Genomic DNA, 21,459 nt, shown 5'->3' with positions numbered 1-21,459 from the left:
TATTAGCTTGGCTACGATACAGCTTTCATCAGGCATGGCAACCTGTTCACCAATAATAGGAGTAGATAGTGTTTAACACTCATACTTGACTGGATGTTAGCTGGATGTTAGCCGAGTTAGGTGGTAGCTGGCTGTTAGCTGAGTTATCTGTTAGCTGGATGTTAGCAGAGTTAGCTGTTAGCTGGATGTTAGCAGAGTTAGCTGTTAGCTGGATGTTAGCAGAGTTAGCTGTTAGCTGGATGTTAGCAGAGTTAGCTGTTAGCTGGCTGTTAGCGGAGTTAGCTGTTAGCTGGCTGTTAGCCGAGTTAGGACAGCCGTGTTCTAGATTTAAGATGGCAATCTTAGCAGGTGTATGAGACACTTGGTGATAGTTGTACTGTAGTTTGGTTCAGATAAGCATAATTGTTTTCTCAACAGACTCTCAAATGATTATCTTCAGTTTTGTAAATACCAGTCGTTTGGACTGTACACCGCTCTCTTGATAACTCACCGATGGTTCGGTTCATCAAAAATCTGTACATTTTTAGGTTAGCTTGAACTATCAAAAAATATTGAATGAGTTGGACTGTGGGTTTAGCTGTATGATCTGTGAGAGGCTCCCTATAGGCCTATCGGGTCTGAAACACTGAACAAAAATATAAACGCAACATGTTAAGTGTTGGTTTCATTAGCTGAAATAAAAGATTCCCAAAATGTTCCATACACACAAAAAGCTTATTTCTCTCAAATTTTGTGCACAAATTTGTTTACATCCCTGTTAATGAGCATTTGGCGCCGGAGGAGATGTCCACCGTTTTACGGTCTCCTAACCAATTGTGCTATTATGTGTTTTTTCCCGCAATATTTGTAAATTATTTTGTACATAATGTTTCTGCAACCGTATCTTACGGTAGAAAAGAGCTTCTGGATATCAGGACAGCGATCACAACAACATCATCAGCAGCAAGCAGGACTCACACGATATTCTCCAAACCCACAGGGCAGACATCCCAATTATTCACAAAAGGAAGCGACGCAGAGGACGAAGAGCCGGATGCTTCGTCCGGACCCGCAGAAGACAACTAGGAAAGCTGCCGTTACCGTCAATATTACTCGCCAACGTACAATCGTTGGACAATAAACTAGACAAGGTAAAATCACGACTATCCTACCAACGGGACGTAAAAAAAACTGTAATATCCTATGCTTCACGGAATAGTGGCTGAATGACGACATGGATATTGAGCTAGCGGGATACACGCTGCACCGGCAGGATAGAACAGCACACAGTAAGACGAGGGGGGACGGGGGACGGTCTGTGCATATTTGTAAACAACAGCTGGTGCACGAAATCTAAGGAAGTCTCTCTAGATTTTGCTCGCCTGATGTTGAGTATATTGTGATAAACTGCAGGCCACACTACTTGCCTAGAGAGTTCTCAGCTTTACTTTTTGTGGCTGTTTATTTACCACCACAGACAGATGCTGGCACTAAGACCGCACTCAGTCAGCTGTATAAGGAAATAAGCAAACAGGAAACCACTCACCCAGAGGCGGCGCTCCTAGTGGCCGGAGACTTTAATGCAGAGAAACTTAAATCAGTTCTACCAAATCTCTATCAACATGTTAAATGTGCAACCAGAGGGAAAAAAAATCTAGATCACCTGTACTCCACACACAGAGACGCGTACAAAGCTCTCCCTCGCCCTCCATTTGGTAAATCCGGCCACAACTCTATCCTCCTGATTCCTGCTTACAAGCAAGAATTAATACAGGAAGCACCACTGACTCGGTCTATAAAAGAAATGGTCAGATGAAGCAGATGCTAGACTACAGGATTGCTTTGCTTTCACAGACTGGAACATGTTCCGGGATTCTTCCGATGACATTGAGGAGTACATCACATCAGTCACTGGCTTTATCAATAAGTGCATTGAGGACGTCGTCCCCACAGTGACTGTACGTACATACCACAACCAGAAGCCATGGATTACAGGCAACATTCACACTGAGCTAAAGGGTAGAGCTGCCGCTTACAAGACGTCCCGCTATGCCCTGCGACGAACCATCAAACAGGCAAAGCATCAATACAGGGCTAAGATTGAATCATACTACACCCACTCCAATTTGCATACCGCCCAAACAGATCCACAGATGATGCAATCTCTATTGCACTCCACACTGCCCTTACCCACCTGGACAAAAGGAACACCTATGTGAGAATGCTGTTCATTGACTACAGCTCAGCGTTCAACACCATAGTACCCTCAAAGCTCATCACCAAGCTAAGGATCCTGGGACTAAACACCTCCCTCTGCAACTAGATCCTGGACTTCCTGACAGGCCGCCCCCAGGTGGTGAGGGTAGGTAGCAACACATCTGCCACGCTGATCCTCAACATGATCCCCAGGGGTGCGTGCTCAGTCCCCTCCTGTACTCCCTGTTCACTCAAGACTGCATGGCCAGGCACGACTCCAACACCATCATTAAGTTTGCTGACGACACAACAGTGGTAGGTCTGATCACCGACAACGACGAGACTATAGGCTATAGGGAGGAGGTCAGAGACCTGGCCGGGTGGTGCCAGGATAACAACCTATCCCTCAATGTAACCAAGACTAAGGAGATGATTGTGGACTACAGGAAAAGGAGGACCGAGCACGTCCCCGTTCTCATCGACGGGGCTGTAGTGGAGCAGGTTGAGAGCTTCAAAGTCCTTGGTGTGTACATCAGCAACAAACTAGATTGGTCCAAACACACCAAGACAGTCGTGAAGAGGGCACGACAAAACCTATTCCCCCTCAGGAAACTAAAAAGATTTGGCATGGGTCCTGAGATCCTCAAAAGGTTCTACAGCTGCAACATCGAGAGCATCCTGACCGGTTGCATCACTGCCAGGTACGGCAATTGCTCGGCCTCCGACCACAAGGCACTTCAGAGGGTAGTGGGTACGGCCCAGTACATCACTGGGGCAAAGCTGCCTGCCATCCAGGACCTCTACACCAGGCGGTGTCAGAGGAAGGCCCTAAAAATTGTCAAAGACCCCAGCCTACTCATAGACTATTCTCTCTACTACTGCATGACAAGCTGTACCGGAGTGCCAACTCTAGGACAAAAAGGCTTCTCAACAGTTTTTACCCCCAAACCATATGACTCCTGAACAGGTAACAGGAACAGGTAATGGTTACCCAGACTATTTGCATTGTGTGCCACCCCCAACCCCTCTTTTACGCTGCTGCTACTCACTGTTTATCTTATATGCTTAGTCACTTTAACTATACATTCATGTACAAACTACCTAAATTGGCCCGACCAAGCAGTGCTCCCGCACATTGGCTAACCGGGCTATCTACTCTCTGTTCATCATATATGCACAGTTACTTTAACGATACCTACATGTACATACTACCTCAATAAGCCTGACTAACAGGTGTCTGTATATAGCCTTGCTACTCTTTTTTCAAATGTCTTTTTACTGTTGTTTTATTTCTTTACTTACCTACACACACACACACACACACACACACACACCTTTCTTTTGGCATCATTGGTTAGAGCCTGTAAGTAAGCATTTCACTGTAAGGTTTACACCTGTTGTATTCGGCGCACGTGACAAATAAACTTTGATTTGATTTCTCCTTTGCCAAGATAATCAATCCACCTGACAGGTGTGGCTTATCAAGAAGCTGATTAAACAGCATGATCATTAAACAGGTGCACCTTGTGCTGGGCACAATAAAAGGCCACTCTAATGTGCAGTTTTGTCACACAACACAGATGTCTCAAGTTTTGAGGGAGCGTGCAATTAGAAAGCTGACTGCAGAAATGTCCACCAGAGCTGTTTCCAGAGGATTGAGTGTTCATTTCGATATCGTAAACCGCCTCCAATGTTGTTTTAGAGAATTTGGCGGTGTGTTCAACTGGCCTTAGACCACGTGTATGGCGTCATGTGGGCGAGCTGTTTGCTGATGTCAATGTTGTGAACAGAGCGCCCCATGGTAGCAGTGGGGTTATGGTATGGTCAGGCTTAAGCTACAGACAATGAATACAATTGCATTTTATCGATGGCAATTTGAATGCATAGAGATACCGTGACGAAGTCCTGAGGCCCTTCATCGTGCCATTCATCCACCGAAATCACCTCATGTTTCAGCATGAAAATTCACAAGTTGCAAGGATCTGTACACAATTCCTGGAAGCTGAAAAGGTCCCAGTTCTTCCATGGCCTGAATACTCACCAGACATGTCACCCATTGAGCTGTTTGTGATGCTCTGGATCGACGTGTACGACAGTGTGTTCCAGTTCACGACAATATCTAGCAGCTTCACACAGCCATTGAAGAGGAGTGGGACAACATTCCATAGACCACAATTAACAGCATGTGTGAATGAGATGTGTTGTGCTGCATGAGGCAAATGGTGGTCATACCTGAAACTGATTGGTTTTCTGATCCACGCCCCTACTTTTTTAAAAGTATCTGTGACCAACAGATAGATGTATGTCTGTATTCCCAATCATGTTAAATCCATAAATTATGGCCTAATGAATTTATTTCAATTAACTCATTTATATGAACTGTAACTCAGTAAAATATTTGTTGCATTTCTGTTTTTGTTCAGTATAACAATAGTTAAATATATGCCATTATGCAGACCGTTTATCCAAAACATCTTACGTTCTCATAAGGGAATGAAATCCACAATCCATGTGTTGCCAGCACCATGCTCTACCAACTGAGCCACACGGGACAACAGGCCTTTGGTCTCTCCCTTTAAACCAAGGATGACTTGAGGCTGATCCGACCTTCATTAGTGAGACATTGTCTCCTTGTGATTTCTATTGATGTGTCGGGGGGAAAAGACAAATTGAGCCGCCACCTGACCAGAGTCCCAATCGTTTCTGAAAAACAGAAACATCTTTGTCTCTCTTTCTCTCTCTCTTTCTCTCTCTCTCTTTCTATTTCCTTCTTCACTCTTTCTCCTTGCATCTCCTTCAGTATCTCTGTTTTGGTTTCTCCTTTCTTACCTACCCCCCCATCCCTCTACAAGTCTCTTCTTGTATTTCTTTGTCTGTCTGTGTGAGGAGAGGTGAGGTTTGTGCTCTAAGGGAGAGGAGAGCAACATTAGTGTTTCTGCTTGCCTGTGCAATAGAAGGCGACGGGCGTCAGGGCCCCTGTCAGGCCTACTCTCCTCTCCTTCCATCCTCCTCTCCTCTGTGATTGCCGTGGCAGGCAGAGGGGGGAAGACGGGCGGGGACTGAGTGGGGCTCGGCTCTGACAAAGTGCCAGGATTGATGGATGGACAGAGGCAGGAAGTGGATGAGAGGATGGATGAGAGCAGAGGGTGGAGTTTAACACTGGCAAACACAGAGAGACAGAGAGGAATGACCTGCTTGGCTATGCAGCCACTCACAGCCACACAGCAATTTAGCCTGCTGCAGCTACGCTAACACTAAGCTAGTGCCAGAGGACTCTAGTCACAGCTTTTGCATCAGACTGGTCCCCGAGCTGTATGAACAGCTGTCACAGCAGACTATAGACTGGGGCTGTAGTGAGGTGGCAAACACAAGACACACATACCACATTAACGTAGACTCAAAAACCCCAACAGTAGTAGCGCCGTATGTCTTGTGTTTGAATACATTTTTTGCATATTTTTGCTTCTCAGTTTTAACATGATCTGTATGAATAAGAAAAAAACAGTATTTTTTTGTGTAGGATACATATAGCTGTAGTGAGTGGTGTGTAGTGTGATTTATAGTGTACTGTGTGTGGTCTGTAGGATGCTTCAGAAATACCCTCTGCATACCTAAGCACCCCTGAAGGAGGAAGAGAGAAGAGGAGAGGAGAAAGGTCCATTAACCTTGTCCTGACCAAACACTTCCTGTGTGGTGTGTGTGTGTGTGTGTGTGCGTGCGTGCGTGCGTGCGTGTGTGTGTGTGTGTGCGCACTGTTGTGTGTGTGTATTCTCATTAGGTCCCTCCCTGCTCTGCATCACGTGTCAGTGGAGGTGGAGAGCCCAGCTCAGATTAAGACTAATGCCAGCGGCCTCATGAACTGAGATTAGAATCACACTCATTACTCAGGCCCTGGTGACGGAAGCAATTTAGAGCCCCCGTTTCTACACTACAAGAGGCAGGGCAAGCCCCCTTGTCACAGGGGGGGAGGCGAAACACACACACACACACTAGTCCCTCATCATGTCCTCGAAGGACAGCTGAAGGCCTGCAGATCCTTAGTGACTTCATTGACTGAATCTCTCACCTGGCTTCTAATGTATTTAACCCTGGGGTAAAGGAGACCAGGCAAGATAACCCCCACTACTACACACTGCTCCAATAGGAAGGAATACGATTACAAGGGCTTGGTTTGCGTCCCAAATGGCACCCTATTTGTAATGTAGTGCACTACTTTCGATGAGGGCCCATAGGGCTCTGTTTAAAAGTAGTGCATTATGTAGGGAATAGGATGTCATTTGGGACTCCTGTAGAATGAACAGTATTTACGATGCGTCCCTTCTGAGGAGCTGTTGGACTGTTGTTTCTCACCTCTAGATTTGAGATGATGTTGAAAGACAGAGAGGAGAGAGAAAAAGCCAACGTTGACTCCACTGCAGCCCTGGTCAATACATGTCAGCTGTGTGACACTGGCCCTGATTTACAGAGGGAGAGAGGTGTGTGCGTGTGTCTCGCTTTTTCCTTTCTCAGCAGCATTGATTTACAGAGGTGTGTGTTTGTGACTCCTCCCACACCCCAGTGACAGTGGTCCAGGAGAATGCCAGTCAGAGCCATGATTGTCAGGGCCACCCGCCTGTCACTCACTAATGACTGATTGGCCCATCAATTAGCACCTGTCACCATGGCAACTCTCTCATTGGTTGGGGCCGGGTGAAAGAACTAACCGAATGCTCCTTTGTTTCCTGAAAGCTGGATAGGATCACATTTTAAGTTGTTTGTAGTGGAATAAGTGTGTTTGATATAAATAAATATTTCAATTAATTGAAATATTGGTGGTGTGCTTGCATGCGAGCATATGTGTGGGTGTACACTACATGACCAAAAGTATGTGTACACCTGCTCAACAAAATCATGGGCATTAATATGGAGTTGGTCCCACCTTTGCTGCTGACCTCATCCCGTCAGTTGAGGATGCCTGGTCATTCTTTAAAAGCAACTTCCTCTCCATTTTAGATAAGCATGCTCCGTTCAAAAAATGCAGAACCAAGAACAGATACAGCCCTTGGTTCACTCCAGACCTGACTGCCCTCGACCAGCACAAAAACATCCTGTGGCGGACTGCAATAGCATCGAAGAGTCCCTGTGATATGCAACTGTTCAGGGAAGTCAGGAACCAATACACGCAGTCAGTCAGGAAAGCTAAGGCCAGCTTCTTCAGGCAGAAGTTTGCATCCTGTAGCTCCAACTCCAAAAAGTTCTGGGACACTGTGAAGTCCATGGAGAACAAGAGCACCTCCTCCCAGCTGCCCACTGCACTGAGGCTAGGTAACACGGTCACCACCGATAAATCCATGATTATCGAAAACTTCAATAAGCATTTCTCAACGGCTGGCCATGCCTTCCGCCTGGCTTCTCCAACCTCTGCCAACAGCTCCGCCCCCCCCGCAGCTCCTCGCCCAAGCATCTCTTCAAATCAGAGGGCATGCTGTCCGGTCCTCTGGCAGTCTCTATGGGGGTGCCACAGGGTTCAATTCTCGGGCCGACTCTTTTCTCTGTATATATCAATGATGTTGCTCTTGCTGCGGGTGATTCCCTGATCCACCTCTACGCAGACGACACCATTCTATATACTTTCGGCCCGTCATTGGACACTGTGCTATCTAACCTCCAAACGAGCTTCAATGCCATACAACACTCCTTCCGTGGCCTCTAACTGCTCTTAAACGCTAGTAAAACCAAATGCATGCTTTTCAACCGATCGCTGCCTGCACCCGCATGCCCGACTAGCATCACCACCCTGGATGGTTCCGACCTTGAATATGTGGACATCTATAAGTACCTAGGTGTCTGGCTAGACTGCAAACTCTCCTTCCAGACTCATATCAAACATCTCCAATCGAAAATCAAATCAAGAGTCGGCTTTCTATTCCGCAACAAAGCCTCCTTCACTCACGCCGCCAAGCTTACCCTAGTAAAACTGACTATCCTACCGATCCTCGACTTCGGCGATGTCATCTACAAAATGGCTTCCAACACTCTACTCAGCAAACTGGATGCAGTCTATCACAGTGCCACCCGCTTTGTCACTAAAGCACCTTATACCACCCACCACTGCGACTTGTATGCTCTAGTCGGCTGGCCCTCGCTACATATTCGTCGCCAGACCCACTGGCTCCAGGTCATCTACAAGTCCATGCTAGGTAAAGCTCCGCCTTATCTCAGTTCACTGGTCACGATGGCAACACCCATCCGTAGCACGCGCTCCAACAGGTGTATCTCACTGATCATCCCTAAAGCCAACACCTCATTCGGCCGCCTTTCGTTCCAGTACTCTGCTGCCTGTGACTGGAACGAATTGCAAAAATCGCTGAAGTTGGAGACTTTTATCTCCCTCACCAACTTCAAACATCAGCTATCTGAGCAGCTAACCGATCGCTGCAGCTGTACATAGTCTATTGGTAAATAGCCCACCCATTTTCACCTACCTCATCCCCATACTGTTTTTATTTATTTACTTTTCTGCTCTTTTGCACACCAATATCTCTACCTGTACATGACCATCTGATCATTTATCACTCCAGTGTTAATCTGCAAAATTGTAATTATTCGCCTACCTCATGCCTTTTGCACACATTGTATATAGACTCCCCCCTTTTTTTCATTCTAATGTGTTATTGACTTGTTAATTGTTTACTCCATTTGTAACTCTGTGTTGTCTGTTCACACTGCTATGCTTTATCTTGGCCAGGTCGCAGTTGCAAATGAGAACTTGTTCTCAACTAGCCTACCTGGTTAAATAAAGGTGAAATAAAAAAAATAAAAATAAAAATAACAGCCTCCACTCTTCTGGGAAGGCTTTCCACTAGATTTTGGAAGATTGCCACGGGGACTTGCTTCCATTCAGCCACAAGAGCATTAGTGAGGTTAGGTACTGATGTTGGGCGATGAGGGCTGGCTCGCACTCTGCGTTCTAATTCATCCCAAAGGTGTTTGATGGGGTTGAGGTTAGGGCTCTGTACAGGCCAGTCAAGTTCTTCCACACAGATCTCGCTTTGTGCATGTGGGCATTGTCATGTAGTGTTAACATTTCCCTTTACTGGAACTAAGCGATCTACGCTCGAACCATAAAAAACTGCCGCAGACCATTATTCCTCCTCTACCAAACTTTACAGTTGGTACTATGCATTTGGGCAGGTAGCGTTCTCCTGGCATCTTCCAAACCCAGATTAGTCCGTCAGACTGCCAGATGGTGACGCGTGATTCATTACTCCAGAGAAAACATTTCCACTGTTCCAGAGTCCAATAGCAGCGAGCAATACACACTCCAGCCTAGGCTTGGCATTGCACATGGGGATCTTCGGCTTGTGTGCAGCTGCTCGGCCATGGAAACCCATTTCATGAATCTCCCGACGAACAGTTCTTGTGCTGACGTTGCTTCCAGAGGCAGTTTGGAACTCCGTAGTGAGTGTTGCAGATGAGGACAGACGATTTGTACGTGCTTGGCAGTCCAGCACTTGGCGGCCCCGCTCTGTGAAGTGGTAGTGACCTACCATTTTTTGGCTTAGCCGTTGTTGCTCCTAGACGTTTCCGACTTCACAATAACAGCACTTACAGGTGACTGGGGCAGCTCTAGCAGGGCGGCAATTTGACGAACTGACTTGTTGGAATGGTGGCATCCTATGATGTTGCCAGGTTGAAAGTCACTGAATTCTTCATTAAGGCCATTCTACTGCCAATGTTTATCTATGAAGATTGTATAGCTGTGTGCTCGATTTTATACACCTGTTGAATCTACTATCCGAATCCACTAATATGAAGGGGTGTTTACATACTTTTGTATATGTAGTCTGTGTTCATTTGTGCATACGATTTGTTTCTTTGTAGCAAGGCATGTACAGTATGTATTTAGCCTCTTGTACATACCATATAATTTCCTTCTAGACCATCATTGACCTTGGTGCTGATATTTGACAGAGGCAAGGGAAGGTATAATAGCATTTATAAACTGCGTGGTTCAAGCTCTGATTGGCTGAAAACCATGGGTATACCACGGACGGGTGTGACGTTTTTTTTTTTTTTCTGTCTTTTGACTGCTGTAATTTACTTCCGCGTTGCGTTGTGCCTAACAAAAGCCTTTAGGCAATATACCAACCCCCCCCCTGGCCTTATTGCTAAAATATAAGATATGATTGAGCTGAGGCAGGTGAGCTGTGAGGAGCCATGGCTCTGCTAGTATTTCTATAAACAATGCTATATGCACTGTGTCATCTGGGTGGATGTGAGTATGGGGAAATAAACTACAACACTACAATCAATATTTGACAGTTGGAAAAATTCAAACATTAATTCGCATGAATTTGAAAATGCATATCATCCACCATCTTGAATACAGAAAATATGATGACAGATAGCCGTCCCTCTCTTGTTTGAACCGGAAATAGCACATTGACTGATATCTTGTTAAGACAGAGCTGTATTTTAACCTCCCCACTGTGCCGCTTTCTCTGTATACTGTATCCCCCCCCTCTCTCTTTCTCTTTCTCTCTCTCTTTCTCTCTTTCTCTCTCTCTCTTTCTCTCTCTCTCTCTCTCTGTCTCTCTGTCTCTGTCTGTATGGATTCTCAGAGTGCTGAGGACTGATTGTCAATCATTGATTTTTAAACCTGACAGTCAACAAATGGATCTGGTGATTGAAGGAGTCAGGCTTTTTGTCTCTCTCCAGTGCTGGTGAGAAATCCTATCGTCTTCCCATCTTCCCTTGCTCTCCCTCCTCTTCCCTTTCCTTTCCTTTCTCTCCTCCCTCCCTCCCGCTCCTCTCTTTTTAACAAATGGGCATTAACAGGCCATGAAATAATCAATGCTAAGGATCCATCTTGGAGCCTGTCGATATGTTAATGAGCACGTCATCGTTATGGCTACACTGCCATAAATCACTCTCTTTTTACCCTGAACGCTCTTCAGCTGCTGCTGCTGCAAACCCCAGGCCAGGAATAAAGTACTGTCTTTTAACGATTAATGTCCAAACATTCTGCCGCCCCGCACCTTGATTGTTTTCAGATGCCAAAAAAGTTGGACGGATTGTAAATCAATAAAACAATAAGACAAAGTGTTTTAATAAAAGGAGAGGTGGGGAGTAAATCACACGGCCCACTCCTCCATTCAGCACTGCTTCCTGGGTAAAGAATAATTGGATACCTGCCTGCTACCCAGGAGTCATTTTTAAGGTTATAAATGGCTGTGTGGACCCAGTGTGAGGAGCAGATATTTCAAGTGGGCCTATTTTGTGTAACACACTGAATGGGTCCCGGCAAAGGAAGAAAGAGGTAGTAGCCATGTATTCCAATTTGAAAAATATAAAATTGTACAATTTGTATGATTGAAATGGTTTGGTAGCTATACAGTGACTTCGGAAAGTATTCAGACCCCTTGACATTTTCCAAATATTACATATCAGCCGTATTCTAAAATTGATTAAATAAATAAAAATCCTCAGCAATCAACACACAGTACCCCATAATGACAAAGCGAAAACGCGTTTTTAGAAATTCGTGCAAATTTATCAAATATAAAAAAACAGAAATACCTTACTTACATAAGTATTCAGACCCTTTGCTATGAGACTTGAAATTGAGCTCCGGTGCATGCTGTTTCCATTGATCATCCTTGAGATGTTTTTACAATTTGATTGGAGTCCACCTGTGATAAATTCAATTGATTGGACATGTTTTGGAAAGGCACACACCTGTCTATACAAGGTCCCACAGTTGACAGTACATGTCACAGCAAAAACCAAGCCATGAGGTCAAAGGAATTGTTCGTAGAGCTACGAGACAGGATTGTGTCGAGTTACAGATCTGGGGAAGGGTACCAAAAAATGTCTGCAGCATTGAAGGTCCCCAAGAATACAGTGCCCTCCATCATTCTTAAATGGAAGAAGTTTGGAACCACCAAGACTCTTCCTGGAGCTGGCCGCCCAGCCAAACTGAGCAATCCGGGTAGAAGTGCCTTGGTCAGGGAGGTGACCAAGAACCCGATGGTCACTCTGACAGAGCTCTAGATTTCCTCTGTGGAGATGGGAGAACCTTCCAGAAGGACAACCATCTCTGCAGCACTCCAACAATCAGGCCGTTATAATAGTGGCCAGACGGAAGCCACTCCGCAGTAATAGACACATGACAGCCCACTTGGAGTTTGCCAAAAAAGACTCTCAGACCATGAGAAACCAGATTCTCTGGTCTAATGAAACCAAGATTGAACAAGATTTGGCCTGAATGCAAAGTGTCATGTCTGCAGGAAACCTGGCACCATCCCTATGGTGAAGCATGGTGGTGGCAGCATCATGCTGTGGGGATGTTTTTCAGTGGCAGGGACTGGGAGACTAGCCAGGATCGAGGCAAAGTTGAACGGGGGGGGGGGGGGGGGCAAAGTACAGAGATCATTGATGAAAACATGGACCTCAGACTGGGGCGAAAGTTCGCCTTCCAACAGGACAACGACCCTAGGCACACAGCCAAGACAACGCAGTAGGGGCTTCGGGACAAGTCTCTGAATGTCCTTGAGTGGCCCAGCCAGAGCCCAGACTTGAACCCAATCTAATATCTCTGGACAGACTTGAAATTAGCTGTGCAGCAACGCTCCCCATCCAACCTGACAGAGCTTGAGAGGAAGAATGGGAGAAACTCCCCAAATACTGATGTGCCAAGCTTGTAGCGTCATACCCCAAAATACTTGAGGCTGTAGTTGCTGCAAAAAAGGGCTTCAACAAAGTACTGAGTGAAGGGTCTGAATACAGTGGTTGCTCCACTAAAAGTTTTGTGATTATGCTGCGGGACTTAGAGGTAATTTGTGGTTTAGTACGGTACCCTGCGTCACCACTTTCTTGCTCCAGACCAGCTCAAGGGGGAGTTAGAGCACTGTTTATGCTTTTGGTTCCTACTGTGTCTCTAACTGACAATGAATGGGCGACGTAAACCTAAATATAAACTGGTAATTGTGCATGACTTCAGTATTACTTACTAAAACTGTTGTTACACTAAGGTTTTTATTATTTTATTTTGTTAGGATTATTTTGCTCTTACTGTTGTACTGTAGCCCACTCCCGACCGGTCACGGTGTACAGCGCCTGAGTGTTGCAACGGTCTAAGACACTGCATAGCAGTGCAAGCTGTGTTGCTACAGATGCTGGTCCAATACCCGTGCCGACCTCAACTGGGAGACTCATGAGATGACTGTAGATTTTTTATTTCTCTCCCTCTAAAAACAGAAATAAATCATTCTAAATAACAAACTGGCTGTATTTACAAATTTGTAACAATGTCTCACCCCATGTTCAAGAATGTCCTTTTTCTCACTCATTTTACGTTATTTGAAAATGAAATAATCTCCAAAATATATTTAAACATAGCAATTATTATTAGTATTATTATTATTATTAATTTTGAATTATATAAAAGCCCCTTGGATATTCTCACAGGTATATTATTAACCCAGTTATTAGCAGGACAATTTATATTGGTCATATTGGTCATGGCTCCCGAGTGGCACAGAGTGGGATTGTCTTGCAGTTCTCCAGCTGTATCCACTGAAACAGTGGTGGGCACAAGAGGTTCAAGGCCCGAGGGCAGGGGGCACGGGATGGGCCAATTAGCAGGACAATTGACTCTTTATAGCCCTGCTAGTGTAGTTGTGAACATCCCCCACTACCTGCAAAAAATGACATTGCGAACAAAGAGACCGACTAAATGGACATTGTTTTCATCAAGCCATATTCTTTCCATGGTGCTACCCATCGGGGAATTGAACCCTGGTCTCCCGCGGGCTCGCACGACACGGGGATAGCTAAATTGCCCAGTACTGTAGCCTACTCCCGACCATCACGTTGTATAGCTCCATATTTTCAGTTGTTCGTTTTTCTTGGAATAGACACACCATAATATTAATCAAATTAATTAAGCAACATTTCTTAAAATCAGTCCCATATGCTATGTTCTTACAAAAAAGGTTTTACATTTTCTAGTACAGCCACTGTCAAATGCTTCTCAAAGATGCCCTCTGGTGGTCAAACTAGCACTAACTCACTTTAATGGTTACGATGACTGACACTTAAATAACGTGCCATAGAATTCTGCAGCACCACGCAAGCTGTGCTGCAGTACGCTGCAACTTTTAAAGGACAAACCACTGAACTTACGTAAATGTGATATTTCATTTTTATTTTATTTTTGTTAGCAAACATTTCTAAAAACATGTTTTTGCTTTGTCATTATGGGGTATTGTGTGTTGATTCATCAGGGAAAACAAAACATTTAATCAATTTTAGATTTAAAGGCCGTAACGTTAAAAAATGTGGAAAAAGTTAATGGACCTCAATACTTTCAGAAAGCATTATATATTCCATTTTGAGAAACGAGAGAAAATAATATAAACCATGAAATAAAAATACTGTCAATGTGTTCCATTTTATTTTCCGCCTTATTGTTGTCAGTATGTAAATTAGACTAAAAGTAACTTATGACCTATTCACAATGTGGTCAGAAATGGACTACTGAAGTTTCTTTAAATGTACATCTCCTCCATACAGTGTAGATTGGCCTAGCAGCTCTGTGACAGAGAGACAGATAAAGTGCTATCCTCCCTACATGGTTTGGCTAAGGAAAAGAAGACACTGTTTGCGTCTCAAAAGGCACCATATGCCCTATGTAGTTTACTACTTTTCTATGATCTCTGCTCAAAAGTAGTATACTACATAGGGAATAGGGTGCATTTTGGGACAGAAACACTACCTGCCTGCAGTACAGTTGATTGGTTAGTCTCCTTGTAACAATCTAGCTGCTGTTATGGTTATAGCGGCTCAATGCTGTAGTAAAAATGGAACATGACAGTGGAGTGATTTATGCTCTGCATGTTTTCTGAACCTTGGATATTGGATTGTCGGTCAGACCGTATCGCTTTGATTACTGCAGAGTGGGGGGACTGATAAAAACATCTTGTTGTTTTTTTATGCATCTTCACGGTATGCAAAACAATTTTATGCGTTGTAGCAGATACTTTATATTATAGGACTACTTGAACACTCAACTGGATGTGTGTGTGTGTGTGTGTGTGTGTGTGTGTGTGTGTGTGTGTGTGTGTGTGTGTAGTTTATGCATGCATACATAGACGCGCACACACCCATAGCGTCTGTGAGGGGACTTCGGTGTTTGAAGGCACTTAAACTTACATATGGAGTATAGTTTATCCAAGGACAAAGGGAGAGCCGGTATGACTGAGTGTATTTCATGTTTATGACATCTCATGGCATGGGAGTTCTCCATGAGGGGATGATTTTGATATTCTACAGGATACATAGTCTTGCACTGCACTTAGATTCACCAGGAGGCCCTGGCTAGAACATTAACAACTTTTAACTGAAGGCTCAGCACTCTGTGTTGATCTATGATGTTCCTAAAGACAAAATACCATAAACATGGATTGTATGGGAAATTACATCTGTCATATCTCTTTTCTAGGCCTACACAAGCATTTGCATACTCACACACACCAGTGGAGGTGCCTCGGAGGAGGAACGAGAGGACCATCCTACTTAGTGAATTTTATACAAATAAAAATAGTGAATTTATTTTAGATAAAACTATACTTAATATATTCACATCACCTAATAACTGATTAAAACACACCGTTTTGCAATAAAGATCTACAGTAGCCTTTCGCAACACCCGCAATAACATCTGCTAAATATGTGTATGTAACCAATACAAATACATTTTTTATTTGATTTTATTTAAAGGTCTACAGTAGCCTTAACAGCCCTTTGGAGGGTAGCACCATGGTGTAGCCGGAGGACAGCTATTTTCATCCTCATTTCGGCACATTGACTTCCATACAAAACCTAGGAGGCTCATGTTTCTCACCCCCTTCCGTAGACTTACAAAGTAATTATGATGAATTCCGGAGGACGTCCTCCAACCTATCAGAGCTCTTGCAGCAGGAACTGACATGTTGTACTTCCAATCAAAGGATCAGAAAATACATCTCGAACTAAAAGCATAAGCTACAGCTATCTAGCACTGCAGTGCATAAAATGTAGTGAGTATTTGACTCAAAGAGAGAAAGACAATAGTTTTGAACAAGTTCATTTCTTAAATGTATGAGAAGCATCAGAGAGAGATATATTTTGTTGTATTTTTTTCCTCTTTCACTTATTTAGCTAGCTAATGTAGCTAATTTAGCCTACTCAACAACCTGACTCAAACAGAGAGGAATGCTATTTATATTAGCTAACTGGCTAAGGCTATCCGACATTCCAACTCGTCCAAGTCAAGTTAAGCTTTCGGTTGTATTAATTTATTGCAACTGGGGCCCGCCTGTGTAACTGCTAAACTGCTTTCTATACACTACTGCGTGATTGTACACATTGATTGGATTTTGGGTTTACTAGCGTATTAGTTGTAGTAGCTATGTAGCCCAAAGGCCAGCAGATGGCGATATTGGTCTGCTATTGATGGTTTCATCTTACCGTCCAAACGCATTGTATGCAGCCGGCAATACACTCGTATCCCCCGTGGATCAGTTCTTGCCTAAACCATTCTCCATTCAGGCTGCGAAGGTGTCGATTTCCTCCTTAACTAGAGGAAATATGCGTACTTTCTTAATCAAACACCATTTTCCACCACCATGATAGTGGCTAATGCCAGTTCCTGATGTTGCGCCCTGTGTTCAGCCAGGGGTAAACAACAGACTACTGCAACCTGATTGGCGATACGCAACATCCCTAGGCATTAGCCACTCTAGCATGGTAGAGTGTTTCATAAAGAAAGTATGCATATTTTCCATATTTTGGGTGGCGGGGTTGAGGTGATGAGGAGGATTATTTGAGATACTGTTTCAAGAGGTAGCTGTTCAGATGTTTTCAGAAGATCGGCAGGGCTCTGCTGTCCTAGCTTAAGGGGGAAGCTGGTTTCACCATTGGGGTGCCAGGACAGAGAAGAGCTTGGACTGGGCTGAGCTGCCCTCCCGTAGGGGTGGAAGGGCCAAGAGACCTGAGGTTGCAGAATGTGCTTGGTTGGGGTGTAGGGTTTGAGCATAGCCTGAGGTGGGTAGAGTCAGTTCCTTTTTCTGTTCCATAGGTAAGCACCATGGTCTTGTAGTGGACGCAAGCTTCAACTGGAAGTCAGTGGAGTGTGCGGAGGAGCGGGGTGAAAGGTTGAAAGCCAGGTGGGCTGCAGCATTCTGGATAAGTTGCAGAGGTTTGATGGCATAAGCGGTGCCAACAGCAAGTTTCAGTAGTCCAGACGGGAGAGGACAAGTGCCTGGATTAGGACCTGCGGTGCTTCCTATGTGAGGTTGGGTCGTACTCTACGGTTGTTGTAGAGCTTGAACCTGCAGGAGCGAGTCCCTGCTTTGATGTTTTCGGAGAATGACAGGGTGTTTTCAAGGATCACGCCAATGTTCTTTGCACTCTGGGAGAGCGACACTGTGGATTGTCGACTGTGATGTCTTTGAGCGGGTAGGCCTTCCCGGGAGGAAGAGCAGCTCTGTCTTGTCTGGGTTGAGCTTGAGGTGATGGGCCGACATCCAAGTTGAGATATTTGACAGGCACTCAGAGATGCATGTCGCCACCTGGGTGGTGGAAGGTGAAAAGTAGTTGAGCATCATCTGCATAGCAATGATAGGAGAGACCATGTGAGGATATGAACCGGTCCATGGGGGATACGAGTGTATTGCCGGCCGCATACAATGCGTTTGGACGGTAAGATGGAAACGACTCTATCGCCATCAGCCGGCCTTTACGCTAGTAGCTATGTTGGCTATGACATTAGCTAATATGGTGGCAACGATGTAGGCTGTGTGTAGTGGTTATGGTATGAAGGTTAGGCTTGTAGAGTTTTTTTCACCTGGTCACAGACAGCTGTTGTGTTGTGCACTGAAGTCCACAAGCAAAGGGAAAATGTGGGAGGAGGAGAGCAGGTAGATGTGATAATGCTGATTGTATGGCTGCTATGAAAGTGAACTGTGTGGGCTGGTCATCAGGGTGTATTCATTCCGCCGATTCTGTTGCAAAACATTTCTTCAAAGGAAGCAAATGGAACAAAACGGGGATGGACCTACCGGACTTTGTCCATTAGAAACTCTCGTGTTTGGAATAAAGGTTACAGATCAGATTAGATGCAGGCAAGAGTGTGTATTGAATGTGTTACTGTCTGTCACCTTGATTACTCCAATTTGTCTCTTGGCCTGTGCACCTACGTTGTAAACTTTAATTTGTAGGCTAGATTGTAGCAACCTCATGATGGATATAGGGCAAATTCTTGTATCATGTAGAGCCTAAACCTATCAATGTCACATTGAGCTGGGTGAATGGAATTTGAATGATATCCAATATGCTTCAATATAAATAAGACCAGGCTCATAAAAACCCTTGCCCTAATTGTAACCTTAACACTAAACCTAACCCTTAAGCCTAAAATAGCCAGCGAAATGTCCCCACTTCCCCGAATTGTCCTTGTTTTACTATCCTTGTGAGGACTTCTGGTCTCCACAAGGATAGTAAAACCACACACACACACACTTTCTCTCCCTGTTAGTCTCTCCCCAATCAGTTGTTGTTTAACCTTTTGAATTATGTTTTCTCTGCCTAGCTATGGCAGTGCTATGATAGAGTAGGCTACACTATCAGTCCAATGACCTTGGCATATTATATCCTGCTAGGCCCGTACATCACACACTAGCCTGTATCTGTATTGCATCCTATACCCTATTTAGTGCACTACTTTTGACCTGTGCCCATAGAGCTCTGTTCAAAAGTAGTGCTCTATATAGGGAATAGGGTGCCCTTTGGGATGTAACCTAGCTCTCAGGGCTGTTTTTATGAGCTACCCTTGGACATCCAGAATGATGATGAGTCGTAAATCTGAGGGTTTATAGCAATGCTAGCAAATTGAATACTATCCACATCACTGCTCTCACCTACATGGCTCTAACTTTTCACAATATTGTCAAGTTAACCTGCGAGGTAGCTGCTCGGTCTTAATAGCAGAACACCATTTAAACGTTTGGACTACAACATCGTAGTCCACTGGTGGAATAGGGATAAAGGCGGCCATGTTTTGAGTGCATCTGTTCCTTTAGTTGTTTCTATTATGAGCTTTTACCAGGAGCCTGGCAATGGTTAACACGACCAGGTTCACTGTTGGAAGGCGAACGGACAAGCCAACTGCTATGGATCTCCTCACACGTTCCCCTTAATTGTGACGCTGTACAGAAGGAAAACACAGTGTTTATCCTTCCCCCGCTCTCTCACTAAGACACCCTAGCAGACACTGCAGAGCTGGGCTGTTGCATACCAAATACCACCCTATATAGTGCACTACTTTTGACCAGGTTCCATAGAGCTTTGGTCAAAAGTAGTGCACTTCATAGGGGTTAGGGTGTCATTTAGGATACAAACCTGCCGTCAGGAATCCTGTCCATAGTTTACACAAGCAGATAGCAACTAAAAGCATTAGTCAGTATCCTAATATATTGACAGGAACTGAATTTACTTCAGTGTCTGACAGCCTTGGATTCCTGCAGCCTCCATTGAGGCTAAATCATGTTTGCGATAGTGCAGCTCAATGTTTTTTTTTTCTCTCCCCTCTGTGCTAAGTATTATAATGATGAATATTCTCTCTCTGGTTCATGCCAGCACAAGGCGGACAGAACAGCAGTTATTTAAGTTTTCCAAAATAAATAGAGAATATTTCAATGGAGACAGATAGCAGAGACGGGGCCTGGGAAATAGCAGAGCTTGACTTGTGGAAGTTGCCATTCTAAATAGTTTTTGTTCCCAGGACAAGGAACATTAACTCCAGATGACAAAACAAGTAAGTAATATATCAGTCGGCTACAATATATGCCACAAGCCTAGGAACCAAATGGGGAAATGACATCTCTTTAATTCATCTATCAATCTACCATCCTTCCATCTATCCGTCCACCTATCCATCTATAACCATCCGTCCACCTATCCATCTATAACCATCCATCCGTCCATCTATCCATCTATAACCATCCATCTATAACCATCCGTCCATCTATCCATCTATAACCATCCATCCGTCCATCTATCCATCTATAACCATCCATCTATCCATCTATAATCATCCATCCGTCCACCTATCCATCTATAACCATCCGTCCATCTATCCATCTATAACCATCCATCTATCCCATCTATAATCATCCATCCGTCCATCTATCCATCTATAATCATCCATCCGTCCACCTATCCATCTATAACCATCCGTCCATCTATCCATCTATAACCATCCATCTATCCATCTATAATCATCCATCCGTCCACCTATCCATCTATAACCATCCGTCCATCTATCCATCTATAACCATCCATCTATCCATCTATAACCATCCGTCCATCTATCCATCTATAACCATCCATCCGTCCATCTATCCATCTATAACCATCCATCTATCCATCTATAATCATCCATCCGTCCACCTATCCATCTATAACCATCCGTCCATCTATCCATCTATAACCATCCATCTATCCCATCTATAATCATCCATCCGTCCATCTATCCATCTATAATCATCCATCCGTCCACCTATCCATCTATAACCATCCGTCCATCTATCCATCTATCCATCTATAACCATCCATCCGTCCATCTATCCATCTATAACCATCCGTCCATCTATAATCATCCATCCGTCCATCTATCCATCTATAACCATCCGTCCATCTATCCATCTATAACCATCCATCCGTCCATCTATCCATCTATAATCATCCATCCATCTATCCATTTATAACCATCCATCCATCCATCTATCCATTTATAACCATCCATCCATCCACCTATCCATCTATGACCATCCAACCGTCCATCTATAACCATCCATCCATCCATCCATTTATAACCATCCATCCGTCCACCTATCCATCTATAACCATCCATCCGTCCACCTATCCATCTATAACCATCTATCCGTCCATCTATCCATCTATAACCATCCATCTGTCCATCTATTGTCACGCCTTGGTCTTAGTATTTTGTGTTTTCTTTAATTATTTGTTCAGGCCAGGGTGTGACATGGGGTTATTGTATTGTCTTATTGGGGTTTTTGTAGGCATTGGGATTGTGGTTGATTAGGGGTGTGTCTTGTATAGGCTTGGCTGCCTGAGGCGGTTCTCAATCAGAGTCAGGTGATTCTTGTTGTCTCTGATGGGGAACCGTATTTAGGTAGCCTGGGTTCACTGTGTATTTCGTGGGTGAATGTTCCTGTCTCTGTGTAGTGTTCACCA

At 44.3% G+C, this 21,459-nt stretch overlaps 1 protein-coding gene and 1 pseudogene across 2 annotated transcripts in view; both read left to right on the top strand.

The window, feature by feature from the left end:
* Positions 1-21,459, top strand: part of LOC115134967 (leucine-rich melanocyte differentiation-associated protein-like) — a 477,253-nt gene that overhangs the window by 147,080 nt on the left and 308,714 nt on the right. The window lies entirely within an intron of this gene.
* Positions 20,228-21,292, top strand: LOC135573568 (adhesive plaque matrix protein-like; annotated as a pseudogene).

The sequence above is a fragment of the Oncorhynchus nerka genome, linkage group LG10 (genome assembly GCF_034236695.1).
Source record: "Oncorhynchus nerka isolate Pitt River linkage group LG10, Oner_Uvic_2.0, whole genome shotgun sequence".
NCBI classification, from domain to species: Eukaryota; Metazoa; Chordata; class Actinopteri; order Salmoniformes; family Salmonidae; genus Oncorhynchus; species Oncorhynchus nerka.
The sequence above is the reverse complement of the archived record's forward strand: the minus strand, read 5'-3'. Positions and strand labels throughout refer to the sequence as shown.